The 16087-nt window shown below is 41.8% G+C and overlaps 1 long non-coding RNA gene across 1 annotated transcript; it reads right to left on the bottom strand.

The window, feature by feature from the left end:
- Positions 1–1387: 1387 nt before the first annotated feature.
- LOC118207193 lies at positions 1388–15813 on the bottom strand. Its single transcript, XR_004761333.1, has 2 exons — positions 15504–15813; positions 1388–2308 (listed from the first exon to the last, which is right to left on the bottom strand). It is a non-coding gene; the product is annotated as an uncharacterized LOC118207193 (long non-coding RNA).
- Positions 15814–16087: the final 274 nt, after the last annotated feature.

Here is a 16087-nt window from a genome sequence, read left to right as displayed (position 1 = left end):
GCTCCCAACGAGCTGATTGGTACCTTGCATGGCAGCCTTTCACTGTGAGTGTGTGTGAATGGGTGAATGAGAGGCATCAATTGTAAAGCGCTTTGGATGAAAGCGCTATATACATGCAATCCATTTACCATGTTTGTTTGCCCATAAATTCATTTACACTGCGATGGCGACGGGAGGAACCCAGAAGCATTGTACATGCGTTGTGCTGCTGCTACGTTCTTCTGAGTGTTGAAAGTCTGTCTGTTGCACTGCGGACAGCCTTTCACACACAACGGGCTGACCTGTTGCCTAAATTATTACCCACCGTAAAAATGTGTACAAAGTTCACAGAGAGTCTCCACCTCTGTCCAGGCTGTTTTGATTCTTTTATTCTTTTAACTACTTAATTCACTCAGTAAAGATATTTTGTTTTACAGCTAAAATGGGATTATGAACACACACACACAAGCACACACACACACACACACACGCGTTGAATTTGCACGTCACCATTTTCTCATATAATCTAAAAACTAGTTTGTGTACACTATTAATGCTCCCAAAACAAACTTGTTATTGTGTCAACATTTTGTTTAAATTGATTTTCATCGGTCAGACGTGACTGACCAGACAAAAACAATGAAGCAATAAGTGTGTTTTGGTAGCATTGATATTGTGTGCTCTTAAAAACCTTTTTTTGCTCAGTAACCTAAGCATGACGTCCTTGTATTTCACAATGTATAATGTAATAAACATAATGAATTATGCAAGAGTTATATACAATAGTTCAATAAGACATCAAATTACATACAACAGTTCCATGGATATTTTTGTGGATCCTCCACAAAATCATGTTTTTTAAAATACCTTGGTCTCCTTTAAGATTAACATCCAATGGTACCTCAAATTAAAGTTTGAAATGAAATTTACCTTTTCCGGAAAGAGTGAATAGGTATTTAAGATGATGTCCTTGTATTTGGTATGACATCCAAATCACTTGCCATGTCAATGACCTTCACAAAGCTGGTTTAATAATATGCTCATTCAGAGAATTCTTGAACAATAAATAGTTAAATGTTAAAATAACTAGAACTTTCCTTAATTAATATGATTTCCAAGCAGAAAACGTAAACTAGGATCTATTTCTATAACCTGGTTTGTAAAGCTATACTTGTTCATGTAAGACAAACAAAAAGGAGCCCTTCTCTACACATATTTCCTAGGTCATGAGGCATGCACATCGACTGCAGCACTTATTACAACTTCTCTAAACTCGAGTGGTGTTTGCTTACCATGAAAAATGCAATTTTGTAAGTTGCTTTTGGTACAAGACTCTGGCAAATGATTAAATTGTAAATGTAAAATTGTATCCCAAAATGTAATTCTAAGAAACGGCAAATCTGTCTAATAGATTATGAAATCCATTTTTATTTATTTTTCTCCTGATCCAATACATTTAAGCAAGATGATAACTGATGACCATTTGTCATCAATCAAAAAAAACAACAACAGTATTTCATTCCCCTCAGCCCCCAAGCTTGAAGCTACCTGTGTGAGGCAACAGTACTCGCAGTGGTAGTTAAAATACCTAAAGAATGTTCCAGAAGAAATTCCCACTTTTGACCTTGACGCGTGCGCACGGCCCGCCCAGGGAAACAGTGCTTTGCCCTGAGGTGTTCTTCCGCTTCCTGGTTTCCCGGCAGTCGTCAGTGTGCCTCTCGAGGAAGGCAATAGACTGTATAGTTATCACCTGAATAGGGTGCGATCCCACCCAACAAACTATACAACCTACTACCTCACCTCGAAAGGGCACGGCAGGCCTCCAGCATGTAGGCCGCAGCCAAACTCCTCCGGCAGGGATGCATACCCTTGTCTACGGACTGTGAACCCTGTAATGCAGGGCTAACCAGCTGAACAACTGTCCCCCTGAATTACTCATTCAGTGTGTCAAAAATACAACCATTTGTAAAACAAAGACAGTGCCTCCTGATGGAGTGTGTCTAGCATTCAAAACATATTTGTACCTGTAGTGGATAAAGGGCTGCGTGACCATATTTGAGCTGAAGCTGTGATGGCTGGGCTTAGAGGGCAGGTGGGGTAATATCATAAAGGAGTGGATTCAGGAGGAAATGGCTTTTCGTTTCTCCGCTCGCAGGCAGTGTGGTAACTCTCTTTCCGACGGAAGATGTGCCTGTCTCCTTAGGAAAGACAGTAGATTGCATAGTTATCTCAGAGGGAGGGCACATACCCCACAACTATCCAATCTACTACCTCAGCCCCAAGGACAGCATCTACTGCGCGATCGCTCGAGAGAAGACGAACAGGAACTCTGAGGAGAAAGAGAGGGAGAGAGAGAGGGATGTCTGTTGTTAGTCGAGCATAGACTCCGCATACACCATGTGCTGACCGTGTGATTACAGTTTGCAATGATTCATGGGAACTTTACTTCCTGGACAGGTATGTGAGAGCGAAAGCAAGAGCTCCTCGCAGAATGAAGAGGTTTCTTTAAAACAGACCAGAAGATGACAGCACAGAGGAGTCTGTGTTTGATTTCCCTCTCATAGCCATTCAAATGTTCCATTTCAGTAAAAAAAATACATTAGACCTGATAAACTGCATTACTCCATACCCTATATAATTAATATCATTAACAATCAATATCTGTGCATGATAAAATTTATAATAATTACAGCACACATGCATATTAACCAGTAGTGCATCTGCAATACCAATTGTAATAGAATGTAGGCAAGGTTAAAAGCTGGCACACACATCACAGGAAAGGTGGCGGAATTTTCACACGACTGTGCCCAATACTACGGTCACATTACCATAGCGACCACAAAAGGCATTTCAACAAAATTATTTGACGCGGAATTGTCCAGGAGGGTGAAATTTATTTGGTCGTTTGTTTGTTTGTTTTTTGTCTGTTTGTTTTGCTAGTCGTAAGATGACTGTGAACGCTTAGCAACTGCGTGATCATAGCCTGATACTGACCCCCGAAAATGACTCGGTCCTGGGCAGTCAGTACAGACCTCACTAGGAGAGAGAAGAAAAACGCCTCGGAAAAAAGGAGAGAAGAATACAGGTGTATCGTCCCCACGGAAGAAAGCTGGCAAAGGAACAATGGCACTATTTACAGAAGCATACTTTTCAAAAAAGGCAAATAAACACACAAACACACAGAGACGTGACACAGTAAGAGTGCTAATTTGTGAAAGCCTAAAGCATAACTCACTGGCATCCAGAGAGGTTGGCATGCGGTAGAGAAAAGCCGCTCGACTGTTTGCCAGGAGCTGGAGCCCGTTTTGCCAAAAACTGGGCGCATTCCAACTAGACGACCCTGCGGAAGCTTGTTGTTTAACAAGCGGGAGTAAACAGCTGAATTTAAACATGGCTTCCCCCAGCCGCCCTCCCAAGCCTGCACAATGCTGTGATTCTGCTACGTGAGGGGGGGGGGGGGGGTAAACAAAATGGCCACGCTGCAGCCATTTTAGGGTACTAGACTCAGCACTTTAAGTGACAACATCTGTACAGCAAGCCTGTAGACGTCTCCAGGTTCTAATCTGGGCGGGTGATATTCAGTGTAAAACTGGGATTTCTTACACAAGAAAGAAAAAACACTTTGACTTTGAAAGCAGGCTCAGAGGAAAGGCCCATTTTGTGCATGTTGCATCAGGCAAATGTTCTCTTTACACAAGCAAAGCCAGCAAAAACCATTTTAGTCATGAAGGATACTTCATACATTTCAAAATTCAGATTCACAGAAACCATTCTTAATATTTAAAAAATTAAGTCATAAAACTATAGCCCCCAAGATGTGTTTAAAATGTCGATAACTCATAACACCATTCCTCCAACACCGTTAACATAAGCTTTCCCATGTCCCAGGTTATGATTTATTTCTTAGGGTGAATGTAATATTTTGGCCTTGACACAAAGTTATAAAATTGTGAAAGGTATTGTATGATTCACAGGGTGAATAAACAACTCTCTCAGTATAAAGCAGGTCTACAGTCTTCCCTCACACACTGTTCTAGCAGCTTCCATGAATATGCCAGCAGTGTTTTAAAGCCAGCACATTACCTTGGGAGAGTTCGGTGATGTCACCTGGGTTGAAAATCACAAATCTACCGAAACGACACGAGGAAATGTAGCCTGCTGTATACTGAATGAAAACGATCAACCTGCACCCCAGAAACAAGCTTCATAAATTCAATTTCTTCTCCTCTAGCTACTTGGAGCAGCCTATGTATCGCGTAGGTGCATAGGCTGCTCAAAGTGGCTGGAGGAAAAGAAAGACAGGAGCGGGCACTCAAAATAAAAAACGATTCTGTAATATATCGTAAACATCTTGGCAACGGCTCTTAATTATGGACATTGGAGATGACCACATTTCACTGAGACACAGCCATCCTCAGTGTCTCAATGCTCATCGCTGGACCGCTCTGAAAAATATAGCCTATACACAAGGGCTTATTTGAGCTTCTATTTTAGCCTGTTGCTTGTACATGTCACCTTAGGTTAATGCACTCTCACTTGGCTGTTTCAGGAAGCGCCGATGTTTGGAGTTCATCCCGCGTTCACCGAACAAATCCCCGCCGAAACAGGCTCATGAAACATTTCTCGCTGACGTCAAGATCAGACATGAAGCCGATATACGTGCTCCCTTTTTGACCCATCAGGAAATTAGGATATATTTTAAAGGTGGTGATGAAAAAGCCTGCTTGTTCCAAATTGAACCAGCTACATAGTTCAGATGGTATCATAATGTAAAAAAAAGAAGGTACTCCACTCTGGTTCTGGAAGTCAATAATGCATTTGTTAGTCACGCTATTGAGAAAATCATGGCTGAGCCGTGTTAGCCAAGCCAACCTCCCCAAGGTGGGTTTGAGGTTTAAGGTGGATGCCCGTATGGTAGAGTGATGAACTGCGGAGGGATTTGGGGTGGGTTGGGGGGTGGGTTTTGGGGGTGTAGCATGGTCCTGCGGGGGTGGGGGGTGGGGGGGGGGTTAATACCAGGGAGCCCGTGAGCAGCCCCACCCCCGAGGATGCGAGTGGGAGGGGCGGACCCCACTTTGCATAATCTGGCATGAGAAGCAGAGCCTCTGAAAGGCACCAGACCTGCTCATTAACATTCAGGACTCCTTTTTGGCCTAATTAACACAGAAGACAGTGATTGAAATGTTTTGGCAAAGAATTAGGCTCCGCTAGAGCCGGGCCATGTTTGGTGGGGTCAGAATGAATAGGCGCTGGGGCAGGGGGAGGGTATGGGACGTGGTGGGGAGGGGAGGTGAGGGAGGGAGGAGGGGGGGTTGGGGGGCTTTAATTGAGATGTTGAATTTATTTGATGATGAACGGAACCAAACCACTCTCAGTAGCCACTATGTGATGAAAAGACATACATTTAATAATAAAATGTGCAGGCAGGACAGGACATGGTCTGTCATAACAACCAGAGACATTAGAGTCCAACAAGACTGCTGTTCTTGGTACCACCAATCTGCTTTTAGAAACTGTGGTACCACCAATCTGCTTTTAGAAACTATGGTACCACCAATCCGCTTTTAGAAACTAATTGCTTTTTAGATTAATTTGTTCCAGTGTCCACACGTTTGCTTGATTCTCAAACAGATTAACACTGATTAAGTTTTTATCAAGACTGTAATGTTCTTTGTGCATAATGATTCCCTAATTTTGCTCAAAATATTCTTTCTGAAACTAACGGTAGGCTGCCCGCATTCATTAATGCTAAACAAATCACAGTTTGTACAATTAATATAAACAGAACCAAATTTGCATTCATTACCACACTCCTGTCCAATTTAAACTATATTTCGCCGTTTGTCGTCAATAAAAGACTTTAGTGCTCTGTAACGAGGACCGTCAGATGCTGCTGACACAAAAACTGTGGTGGAGAGCTAAACAAAGCCCACCCTGAACTGGACCAGCACTGCTGAAAGGGTACTTATGCGTAGAATGGGATTCCATTTGGCAGCTGTTAGGCCCCCATCACAAGCCGGTGGCGATCTGTTCTTGGGACAGAAGCCTGTCTCATCCAGCACTCCCTCCTGCCACAATGCAACGCCACGCCGCTCCGGAGGAACGTTACCCAGAATGCCGTGTTTTGTTGGCATTTGGAGGCGTGTGGACGCTGAGGGCTTGCCACCTCGCTCACTGACTCAGCCACTAGAGGAGTTCTCTGCATCTGTCCCTCTCTCCCCGTGAAAAAAAATATGCCCTGGCAGATGTGACAGTTGGATAATTTTCAGATAAAAGCAGAGAGCAGCCTGTCTGTCCTCAGATCTCCAAACCAGGTCTGCCTTACCGTAAGGTTTTTACAAATCGTCCGTGTGATTGCTGATCACACAGACTTCACGTAGTTCTTTTCCAAAAGCAAAGTTGATTCCATATTTTCAAAAAAATATTTTTTTTTAAATATGAATACCCTCAGTTAAAAAAACTGATTTGTACTTTAGCATGGAATTACAATAACCCAGTAGAAGCAGGATTATCCATTGTTTCATTAACCCTAATTACAAGTACATTGAAAATATTCAACAAATGATCTAGTTGTATTGTGTAATAGCACAGTCTGAACAGGTAAAGAAAAATGTCCAGTTGGTGTGTTATTACTGAATAGCTATAATTTTCATCTAATTTCAGGTGATCCTTAAAATGAAACTGCTCTTTATCAAGCAGTGCCATCAGATTAATTTCCTATTAAATATGTTTTAAATATTTTAATTCTAAACAGCATATGAATTAGGAAAATGAAAAATTACATACACACAAAATTTTTTCATCTAAATATAGCATTCTATTTCATATTAATTTCATCTCATGTCTACTGTCAAATTTGTCAAATAAATATATGTATGTGTGTATGTGTGTGTGCGCACCTGTATGTGTGCATGCATGCTTGTGTGTGTACATGCATATGTGTGTGTGTGTGTGTGTGTGTGCATGCATGTGCACGTGTGCGCGTGTGTGTGCATGCATGTGCACGTGTGTGCATGTGTGTGTGTGTGCGTGCTTGTGTGTGTACATGCATACGTGTGTGTGTGCGTGCATGCATGTGCACGTGTGTGCGTGTGTGTGTGCATGTGTGTGTGTGCATGCTTGTGTGTGTACATGCATACGTGTGTGTGTGTGTGTGTGCATGCATGCATGTGCAGGTGTGTGCGTGTGTGTGTGTGTGTGTGCGTGCTTGTGTGTGCACATGCATACGTGTGTGTGTGTGTGTGTGTGTGTGCGTGCTTGTGTGTGTACATGCATTGTGAAAATATCATGAGTTGCTCTAAGTCATGTGACTTAAAAAATCTGACATTAAACTTCATTGCACCAAAGTATGAAAATGCACGTGTACAAGGCTACACATCTGTCATGTGCAATCACTTTATCAGGGCAAGAGCACCCAGTACATAACACGTCGCCATTTGTTTCCACCTCTGTTCATTTTGACCTGGCAGCATAACAGGAAATGTTTTTCTCGGCAGATTTCCTTTCCTGCTCTGCTCTGACTGAGATGACCGTCGCTTCGTTTTTTAAGCGAGGGGCCGCGTGTCCCTAACAATAGCAGTGCGAGTGCAGGGCCGGGGCAGGGCCGGCGTGAGTCAGTGCCGAGCTGGGACGGGGGGGTGAGCTGAGGTTACACCCGTGTCCCGTGTCCCTCGTGAACTCTCTCAAGACCTTGCGCAAATCCAGCCAAATCCTATGTCCTCAAGTGACCAGGCCACAGTGGTCATGTTGTGCATCTGTTTTGTTTTTTTTACACGAATCCTCAACTGGTGTACTGTACACTCAGATTTACAGGCCTCAGTTCTGTGGTCATCTTACCAGCACCTCCTACCCGCAGTTTGCTTACATGTACAGCTATGGAAACATGTCTTTAATGTGTTTTGAGATAGTTAAATATAAATAGCTAGGAAAATCTCTCCTCCATTTTGCGTATTGCTCAATGCAGGATTGTTCTTAATCGGCTAATCGGAGCCACACACACTGAATGTGGGTGTGCATCAAAACCTCCATTGTCTAATTGGTGGCTGAGCCATGCAAAGGGACGTCACATTGCAGTTTTACACAGTGAGCAATCTGGCCAAATGCCCTCTGTTTGGACTCATTCCAAGGCGTATGAGTGACTCCCTTGAAAATATCATTTCAAAAGGGAATGTGAGGTTATACACAAAGCCATTTAAGGAAACATGCACAGAGAATAACAGCCCAATAACTTAAAGCCATGCTAGTAATACACAGAAAACATCCAAGTCACTTTTGTTTCTACATCTGGTCTCTTTGAGGTCAACCTCATGCCACGGAACATGCTACCCAGGCCTCTATTCTAACTAGTTGATCTTATCAGTAAGAAAATGGCTGCCATGTTGAATTCTTAGCATTACACAACCCCACAAGCGTGCCAAGCCTAAGCTTTGTCTCAACAGCAGTCGTCATTTTGTGTAAAACGGTATTTTTGAAAGACAATTCTCGCACTTTTTTTTGTTTCTTTAACAGAAATGAAAAGCGTGAGAAAAAACAGGCATCACAAATCAGACAAACAATAGGCCATCTCTCAGTCTGCTCCCCGCATACAGCCACAGGCAGCTTTCCTTGCCACCCAATTCAAAAAGTAAATACATTACCAAAGATCCCCCAAACTGTTAAACTGCCAAACATGACGCCTGACCGACAATCACTGGAAATAAATACATCAGAAATACCTATTGGTACGCAGGGTTTTTTTGTCCGCAGGAACCCAGCTGGCAGAAGGGCACAGCCACGGCGACTGTGACCGAGACGACTGGTAGAGATTCCTGTTTTTTTTTTTCTCCTCCCAGAGCACGATGCCAAGAAATGGGCAGCGTCTGCGTGCCAGGCTGAATTTCAATGAAGGGAAAAGAGGAGGTGGTACTGGGGGAGTGCGTGGCGAGGTGGGCACAGAAAGGCGGGGGGGGGGTGGGCTTTTGGGGGTGGGGGGTGGGTGGGTGAGGTTGGCAGCAGGAGAGTGAAAAAGCCTGTCATTTTTTAAAAATGGAATCTTAGACAACGCTTTTGTCGTTGCTTAATTTGAGGGGGGGGACTTTCCCTATTAAGCTTTCCTTGATTCGACAGCGACCCAAAATGAAGCAGAGGTCTGATACAAACATCCTTCGCCTGCCTGAGATTATAACAGAGAAAGAACCTCCCCATTCCAGGGAGTGTAATTTATCAGTCCTGCGAATGATTGGCAGCATTTTGGCATTTCCTCTCCCCTCTGCATTCCCGAAGGAGTGTATATTTCTTTTGCTGTTATTTAAAATGCACTGGAGGAAGGGGGAGGGGGGAGGTTCGGGGGCGCTTCTTCTTACCATCTGCACCAAACACTGTTCGTCCTGCCAGGCATCCCCCTGTCTACGTAATTAACTTGAATTTCTGATTACTGTTTCGTTTTTGTTTTTTTCTTTTTTTTCTTAATTGGGGAAGGCTTGAAATCCTTGTTTCTGGTACAATAATGATAAAACTGCCACTCGCTCAATTTTTTCTGTAATCTCAATCCTCGGAAAAAGTGTTTAGTTCTTCAGCATTGATCTAGAAGAATAAAAGGGGATACCTCATTGTTTCAAAAGGTGGAACGAATTTCTTGTTATTGTGCACGACTGTTTACAAATGATTAGAAAATCGCCTGCCTTTTTAGGAATGGAAACTTTGTCATTCACACCACTGATCTCTGAGAAAAAAATGTTCCGAAATATGCAGAATCTGCAGACATAAATGTGTGAATCTAAATGTCCAAGAATTTCAAAATAAATTTTAAAAAAACTGTCTGTACTTATTGAAACATATTGTCTATAATCAAGAGCAAACTTGATTAATTTCATAACAGAATTAGTGTGAGAGTGTGAGAGAGAGCGATAAATCTTTTGTTAAATATTTAGCCTTGATTAGCTGACATTAGCTGCGTTCTACCTTATTTTATCATTCAGTGTCATTTCATTTTAGTCTTTTGAGCAAATAAATGTATTACTACTCACTGCAGTATGAACTAGAAAATTATTAAACTATAACCTTTATTGTGGTGATGGTGGTTTTGCCAGGCAATTGGGAGCTTTTTTGTTTGTTTGAGAGATTTTCTGCTTATCCCTTTTTAACTGTGATATATTATAGCTGAAACTGTAATTAAAATGTGCAACGCAGTCTCAAAGCAGCTTATATTCCATCTGGACAATGTCACATGTGCTGTTTCAATGGTTTTGACTTAATGGTATTATAGGTTAGCTTCGGAATGTCTGTCCAGATTTGGTATTTGCATTGGCACTAAACAGCAACAAAGCTTAATCCAAAGAAGCAGCACCATATTTCCACAGAACAATTTTAACTCACTGTTGATACAGCACAAAATGATCTTTTTTGACATTTTATCTTTAATAAAAAGCAGTTAAATCATTTTTACTCAGTCATGCATCTGAAAAATAAAGCATTTAAATTAAAATTAAGGTATTAATAATTGAGTCCGTGTACTTACACAAAAATACATTTAATTATTATTTTAAAAGCTTTTTATGTTTACTATATGCTTACTACAATTTTATATGATTTAATTTGTATTATGTCACTTTTTGATTTTTTGAGCCACTTCAGTTTACCCACAGCGCACATTCTCTTTAAACAACATTGTGTTTCCTGAAAAAATATTTTAGCATGCCCTTAAATTAAGAAGAATTGTGTATTATCAAAACAATTATCCTTACTTCATTTTGCTAATATATGGCCTGTTCACCGACACTCCAGCTATGTGTGGCTGCCAGAAAATGTCTGCCTTTGCCCTCCAATTATGTGACTCCTGCGCTGCCATGTCCTTCCTTCTGTGCTCATTCCTGATTGGCTGGGTCTCCAGCCTCTGTTTTCATGCCTCTTTCTAATCAATGATTATGTATAAAAAGTCGGTTGCAGCTGCTATCTAATGCTACTACCCCCAGCTTTGAAGACTTCAAAGCTTGTTTAGTATTTCCACCGTTCTTGTTGTTGTTTTCTGCTCTTACTGCCTGAAAGATATTGTGCTGTCATCGGGTAAACCCGAGAACGCCCCGCTAGCAAAAATAGCGGGCCAGAAGCAGGAAGTCTAGCATTGACCTTGTTTGACTTCAACCGGCGTTCCCCTGGGTCTTAGTTAGGCTCGTCTTCTTTGCGGTCATGTCGATGGCCCTGGCTTGTTTATGAAGAAACACAGTAAATCAGCAAATCCAAACATCTGACCTGGTTGTTTAGCATTTTTGCTTTAAGGAATTTAACCCAGCCATGTTTCCACAGACTTTGTCAAACAAGTGTTTCACACTGTCCAATTCATGTTCTATCTCTGTACATTACATTCCATTTAAAATGATATAAATGGTATCAGAGAGAAAAGCTGCTAACAATTGTTAACAACATTGTTGTTAACGTCTTATTCAGTATTAGTAGCATATGTGTTAAGGTATTATCCAAAAAAGTTGATATAATCATAAATTATAATTCAGATCAAAGCAATAGTTTTACCTTTTGAAAAATCAAACCTCCCTGCAGTTTCTCAGATATGGTTCTATTGGATCACTGTTAGGTCTCCTTGTATATTATTTTTAAGTTGGTAAAACAACAATTGAAATATTTAAAATTTTTGATATGTTTATTTCTCTGTTTCTCTGTTTCTCTTTATCAATGTGAGAAACTCACACTTTTTCAGTCAGGGACACACAACCTGAAAGGATATAGTCATAACCTGAATTAAATCCACAAATTAAAAAAAAAAAAAAAAGTTGGAATGACGGGTAATGTGGTAGAAACAGTAAATCCGCATTTTCCCAAGTAATTTGGAGTTTGTGTTTCCAGCAGCTAGCTCACTTCTCATCTGGCTTTTTAAATGTGTGGAATGTAAAGGAAGTGGCATAGTTTTAATTAGCATGTGGCTAAAACCACATATGAATGTAAGGAGCTGTTTTGGAAAAGTACGTCTTTGCAGGTGGAGACATACATCTCTTTCTGAGTGCAGGGAGGGATGTACTCACCACACAGTAATGTGTCCACTGTTAATTCAACTCTAACAGTGTTAATTCAACTCTAACAGATATCATTTGGACTGAAGTGGGACCAAATGTTGACTTGAATTAACACTGGACATTTTACTGTGCAAGAAGGAGGGGGTTTGGTATTGTGGCATTCGCTCTGTCTGTAGTTTAGGCATTTAAAACAAGCTACGCACTGCATTTAAGGTTTCAGCTGATAAAAAATGAAGACGAAGGAAAAGCAGTCCCAGAAAGGCCTTTCTCCAAAATATCACACCAAACCTATAGCAAATTAATCACAATGTACAGCCTAATACATGTACCTCTCTACAGAAACACAATGGCTATTTGGATTTTAAGTTAAAATGCACTGAAAGTCAGGTCTGTATTTACTAGTTTAGTCACCTAAATGGCCACACAAAAATATTAAACCTTATTATTATTATTATTATTATTATTATTATTATTATTATTATTATAGCAAAAAAGCAATGGTACCTTCACTCCTACCCTAGAAGAGCACTAGCCTGAACTAGCAGTCAGCGTCTTAAGTCATACTCTGTTTAAATATTGGGATGATCATTATGATCAACAATTCTGTAAAGATACTTTAAAGAGTTGTAAAGTTTGGAGTTAGGTGCTTTAAAAAATAAATTACTATGTGAAGGCTTATCCAGATCTCCAAACACTTATTTTTTCCTCTTCAGCTATTCAGAGCAAGACCAGTCGAAATTTGTACCTTTTAACAATAAGAATCGAATATAAAGCCCTTTACCTACACTGACACTTGGCTGTTTTTCTTCAAACAAATAAATGATTTCTAATACATCCAATGTAATTCATAACTACATGAAAACGCATTTAATTTGTGACACTGGAAAATACATAAGAAAGAATTTTGGAAAATGATCATTAAATTGAATTTTACAAATGGTCAGGGTCTAATCTAGCGATTCGTCATCGATTGTAACTATGTAGGGTTTATGTACACCAGTGGCTACCCTAGTCATATTCACCCTTCTCAGGTGAAAAAACTACACCATGCCATCTAGTTTAAAATCGATCTGAAGTCTCAGTTTTTCTAAACCGAGTACTGAACACGAAAAATGAAAACATGTATGCTACCTTTATTTTACCACATTATACTACCAATACATTTTTAAAAATAGATTTTTCATCGCACAGCGTCATCATACAATGACAGTGGTAAAATGTTACTAATAAAAACCAACAAACGACAAGACTTGTCTTACTTTACCAGTCAAAGAAGATGGCGGACCAGTGACAGAGAAGTGTTTAAAAAGTCTGCCTCAGCTGGATAGAGCAGGAAGACTTTGTTCCTGATAAGTTCCATGTTATTGTGGCTGGTGGAGCAAGACAAGGCCTAATTGTCAGAAACGCTGTAAAAGCAGGAAGTGGAGCAAGCTGGTTTGAAAAAAAAAAAAAAGAAGCAATATGATAAGTTCGTCTGAGGATAAAAGGGGAAGGAACAACCATTCTCTCTCTCTCTCTCTCTCTCTCTCTTGCTGTCTCTCCTTATCAGTCTGCCAAAGCATATGTACAGTACACTCGATATACAAATGAAAATGCCAAGATATAGTCACATGTACGCATATATATGCATATATATATATATATATATATATATATGTGTGTGTGTGTGTGTGTATATATATATATATATATATATGCTGAAATAATCATGGACATTTATGGATACTTCAGCCTATGATAAATTATTAAATAATTATAGCATTTCTTACATTTTTGTATGAATAAGAGTTGCTCGAACATAAGCGTGATAAAATGAAGACTGAGCTGAAGGAATGCATCTTGCCTCACAAGAACACAAACACGTGGCACAGAACCGCCATCTTGTACGCCGAATCTAGCACCATTATTTTAACATGGTAATTCAGCTCAGAAAAAATTAAATATTCAATTTTATAGTACACAATATACGATATGATACGATCTTGTTATCAGATATTGAATATTACCTATTGAATAGACCGTTTGTGATCGTTTTATTGCCTTGTATTCTTCTGAGTCACCTCAGCAAACAAAAATGTTGCTAGAAGTATTAGCTTCCTTTCAATATACCAAAGTACTGTTGTGTAGACCCTAGGATTTTACAGCACAGTCAATTTATAAGACAATGTTTATGTTTCCTGATCGCTCTCTTGCAGATATAAGTACAGTAGCATTGTTTATACTTACATCAGCGAAACATACTTCTGAAGAAACAATACAGTCGAATGACTATTTTTTACCTTTTTTTAAGAATATCAGTGATGACATTCTTTTTGCATATTCAAATCTTTCATATTCTTTCAGAAAACAAGCTTTAAGCAATTTGGTACTTTTGAGCCATAAGAAATAAAAGAATGCATCTTGGATGTTTTTTTTCCCCACAGCTATAATTCACCAGTGCATATTTTGTGTGTGTTTGTGATTTGCACCTAATGCAGTGAATACGGCATGCGCTTGTATGTGCGGTATGCGCTGTAAATGTGGTCTTTCTTGTTGGCGGCCTGGCGAGAGTGCTATCTCGAGTTGTAGCGCAGCGCTAGGCGCTGCTCCTGGAAACAGGCGTTTATGAGGAATACGCTCACGTTCGTTCGACAGGCCCTGGGGTCTACGCTGTTTGTGCTCTCGGTCATTCAGTCATTTAACAGCCAGCGGCTGCTTTATAAGACACCGTTAATGGCCATAAAGACACTGTCAAAGACAAACAGAGGGGGACTCTGCTGACAAAAAGCTTGGGTGGTGCTGTAGAAACACGAGGGACACTCAGCTAGACACGTTAGACTGTGAGTTAACACATAATAATACTCCCTCTGCGTTACTCACAAGAAATTGGTGCCCTTTCTTCCCCCTGAGTATCCTGCTCTGGGGTTGCTCTCTCATAAGCTCTCTCTACACTGTTCACAGGCAGTGGATTTGGGGCTAGGCTAGGCTAGGCTAGGCTAGGCTAGGCTCAGGCCGTCTCTCTCGGCGTGTGCGTGCGCGAGCCTGGCGATGCTGCTCTCGAGCGAAGGCAGACGGGCGGCAGCCGGAACGCAAACGCGCCGCGTTCTCTCTCCTCAGCGGTGGCCGTGGCCGCTTCGCCTCTTAATCACGATGCACGCGACGAAAACAACTACAGTGCTGTGGTAAATGCTGTGGTAAAGACTCCTTGTACATACCTATCACTTAAAAATATATGACACTGATAAGTAACATATTTATCCTGCAATTTCATAGTAAAGCAAAGGTAGACCTATCTATTGATCTGCGTCGAGCGTCCTTGTCTCTCCAGCCTCCCTGAAAAAAGTTTCTCTCCCTTTTTTTTCCTCTCTGTCCCCTGGACAGAAATGGCGGAGATTTCAGCATGGCAGACACGTTTGCGGGCGGAAGGCGAGGACGCGGGAGAGAGGAAGAGACGGAGGAAGAGGAGAAGGAGGGAGGAGAACGGCGAGGTCGAAGGGAAGAAGAGGGGAAGGAAAAAAAGGACGGAAAGGTCTGGAATACCTGGAGCCCGTTTTTGGGGGTGCGGGGCCGATGGCGGCGGCGGCGGCGGCGGAGTCGCACGCGCGTGTGCCGCCGTTAGTCAGCAGCGCGAGAGAAAGACTGAGGGGCGCGATCGCAAAACCAAACGCGCTCCAGCAAAGGGGCTGTGGCTCCACAGCCGGACAGCTCCACGGCCTCGGCTCTGCCCTGCGAACGGCTCTCTCTCCTTTATCCCTGCCCACTTCGGCACCGCTGCCAAGTGGGAGAGGGCGAGAGAGGGAGAGAGCGACAGAAAGAGAGAGAGAGGGAGTGAAAGAGCAGGACAGAGAGCATGAGGCAGCGAGAGAGAGAGAGAGTGAGAGAGAGAGAGAGAGAGAGAGAGAGAGAGAGAGAGAGTGAAAAGCGAGGAGTTGGCGCAGACGGCGCGCAGCCGTGAAGCGGAGGCGTCCCGTCCCCTCTGAAACGCCGATGTCCGTGCGTCAGGTCGCTTACTTTCGCCTGCTCGCTATTCATGCGATGGAACGGCATTTAGGGAGGAAGGCAGCCTCCGACAATCCTATCGACACAAACCCCAAACCCCAACCGCCCCCCCCCCCCCCCCCCCC

This window comes from Anguilla anguilla, chromosome 11, assembly GCF_013347855.1.
Source record: "Anguilla anguilla isolate fAngAng1 chromosome 11, fAngAng1.pri, whole genome shotgun sequence".
Taxonomy (NCBI): Eukaryota; Metazoa; Chordata; class Actinopteri; order Anguilliformes; family Anguillidae; genus Anguilla; species Anguilla anguilla.
Note: the sequence above shows the minus strand (reverse complement) of the source record. Positions and strands in the feature narration are given on the sequence as shown.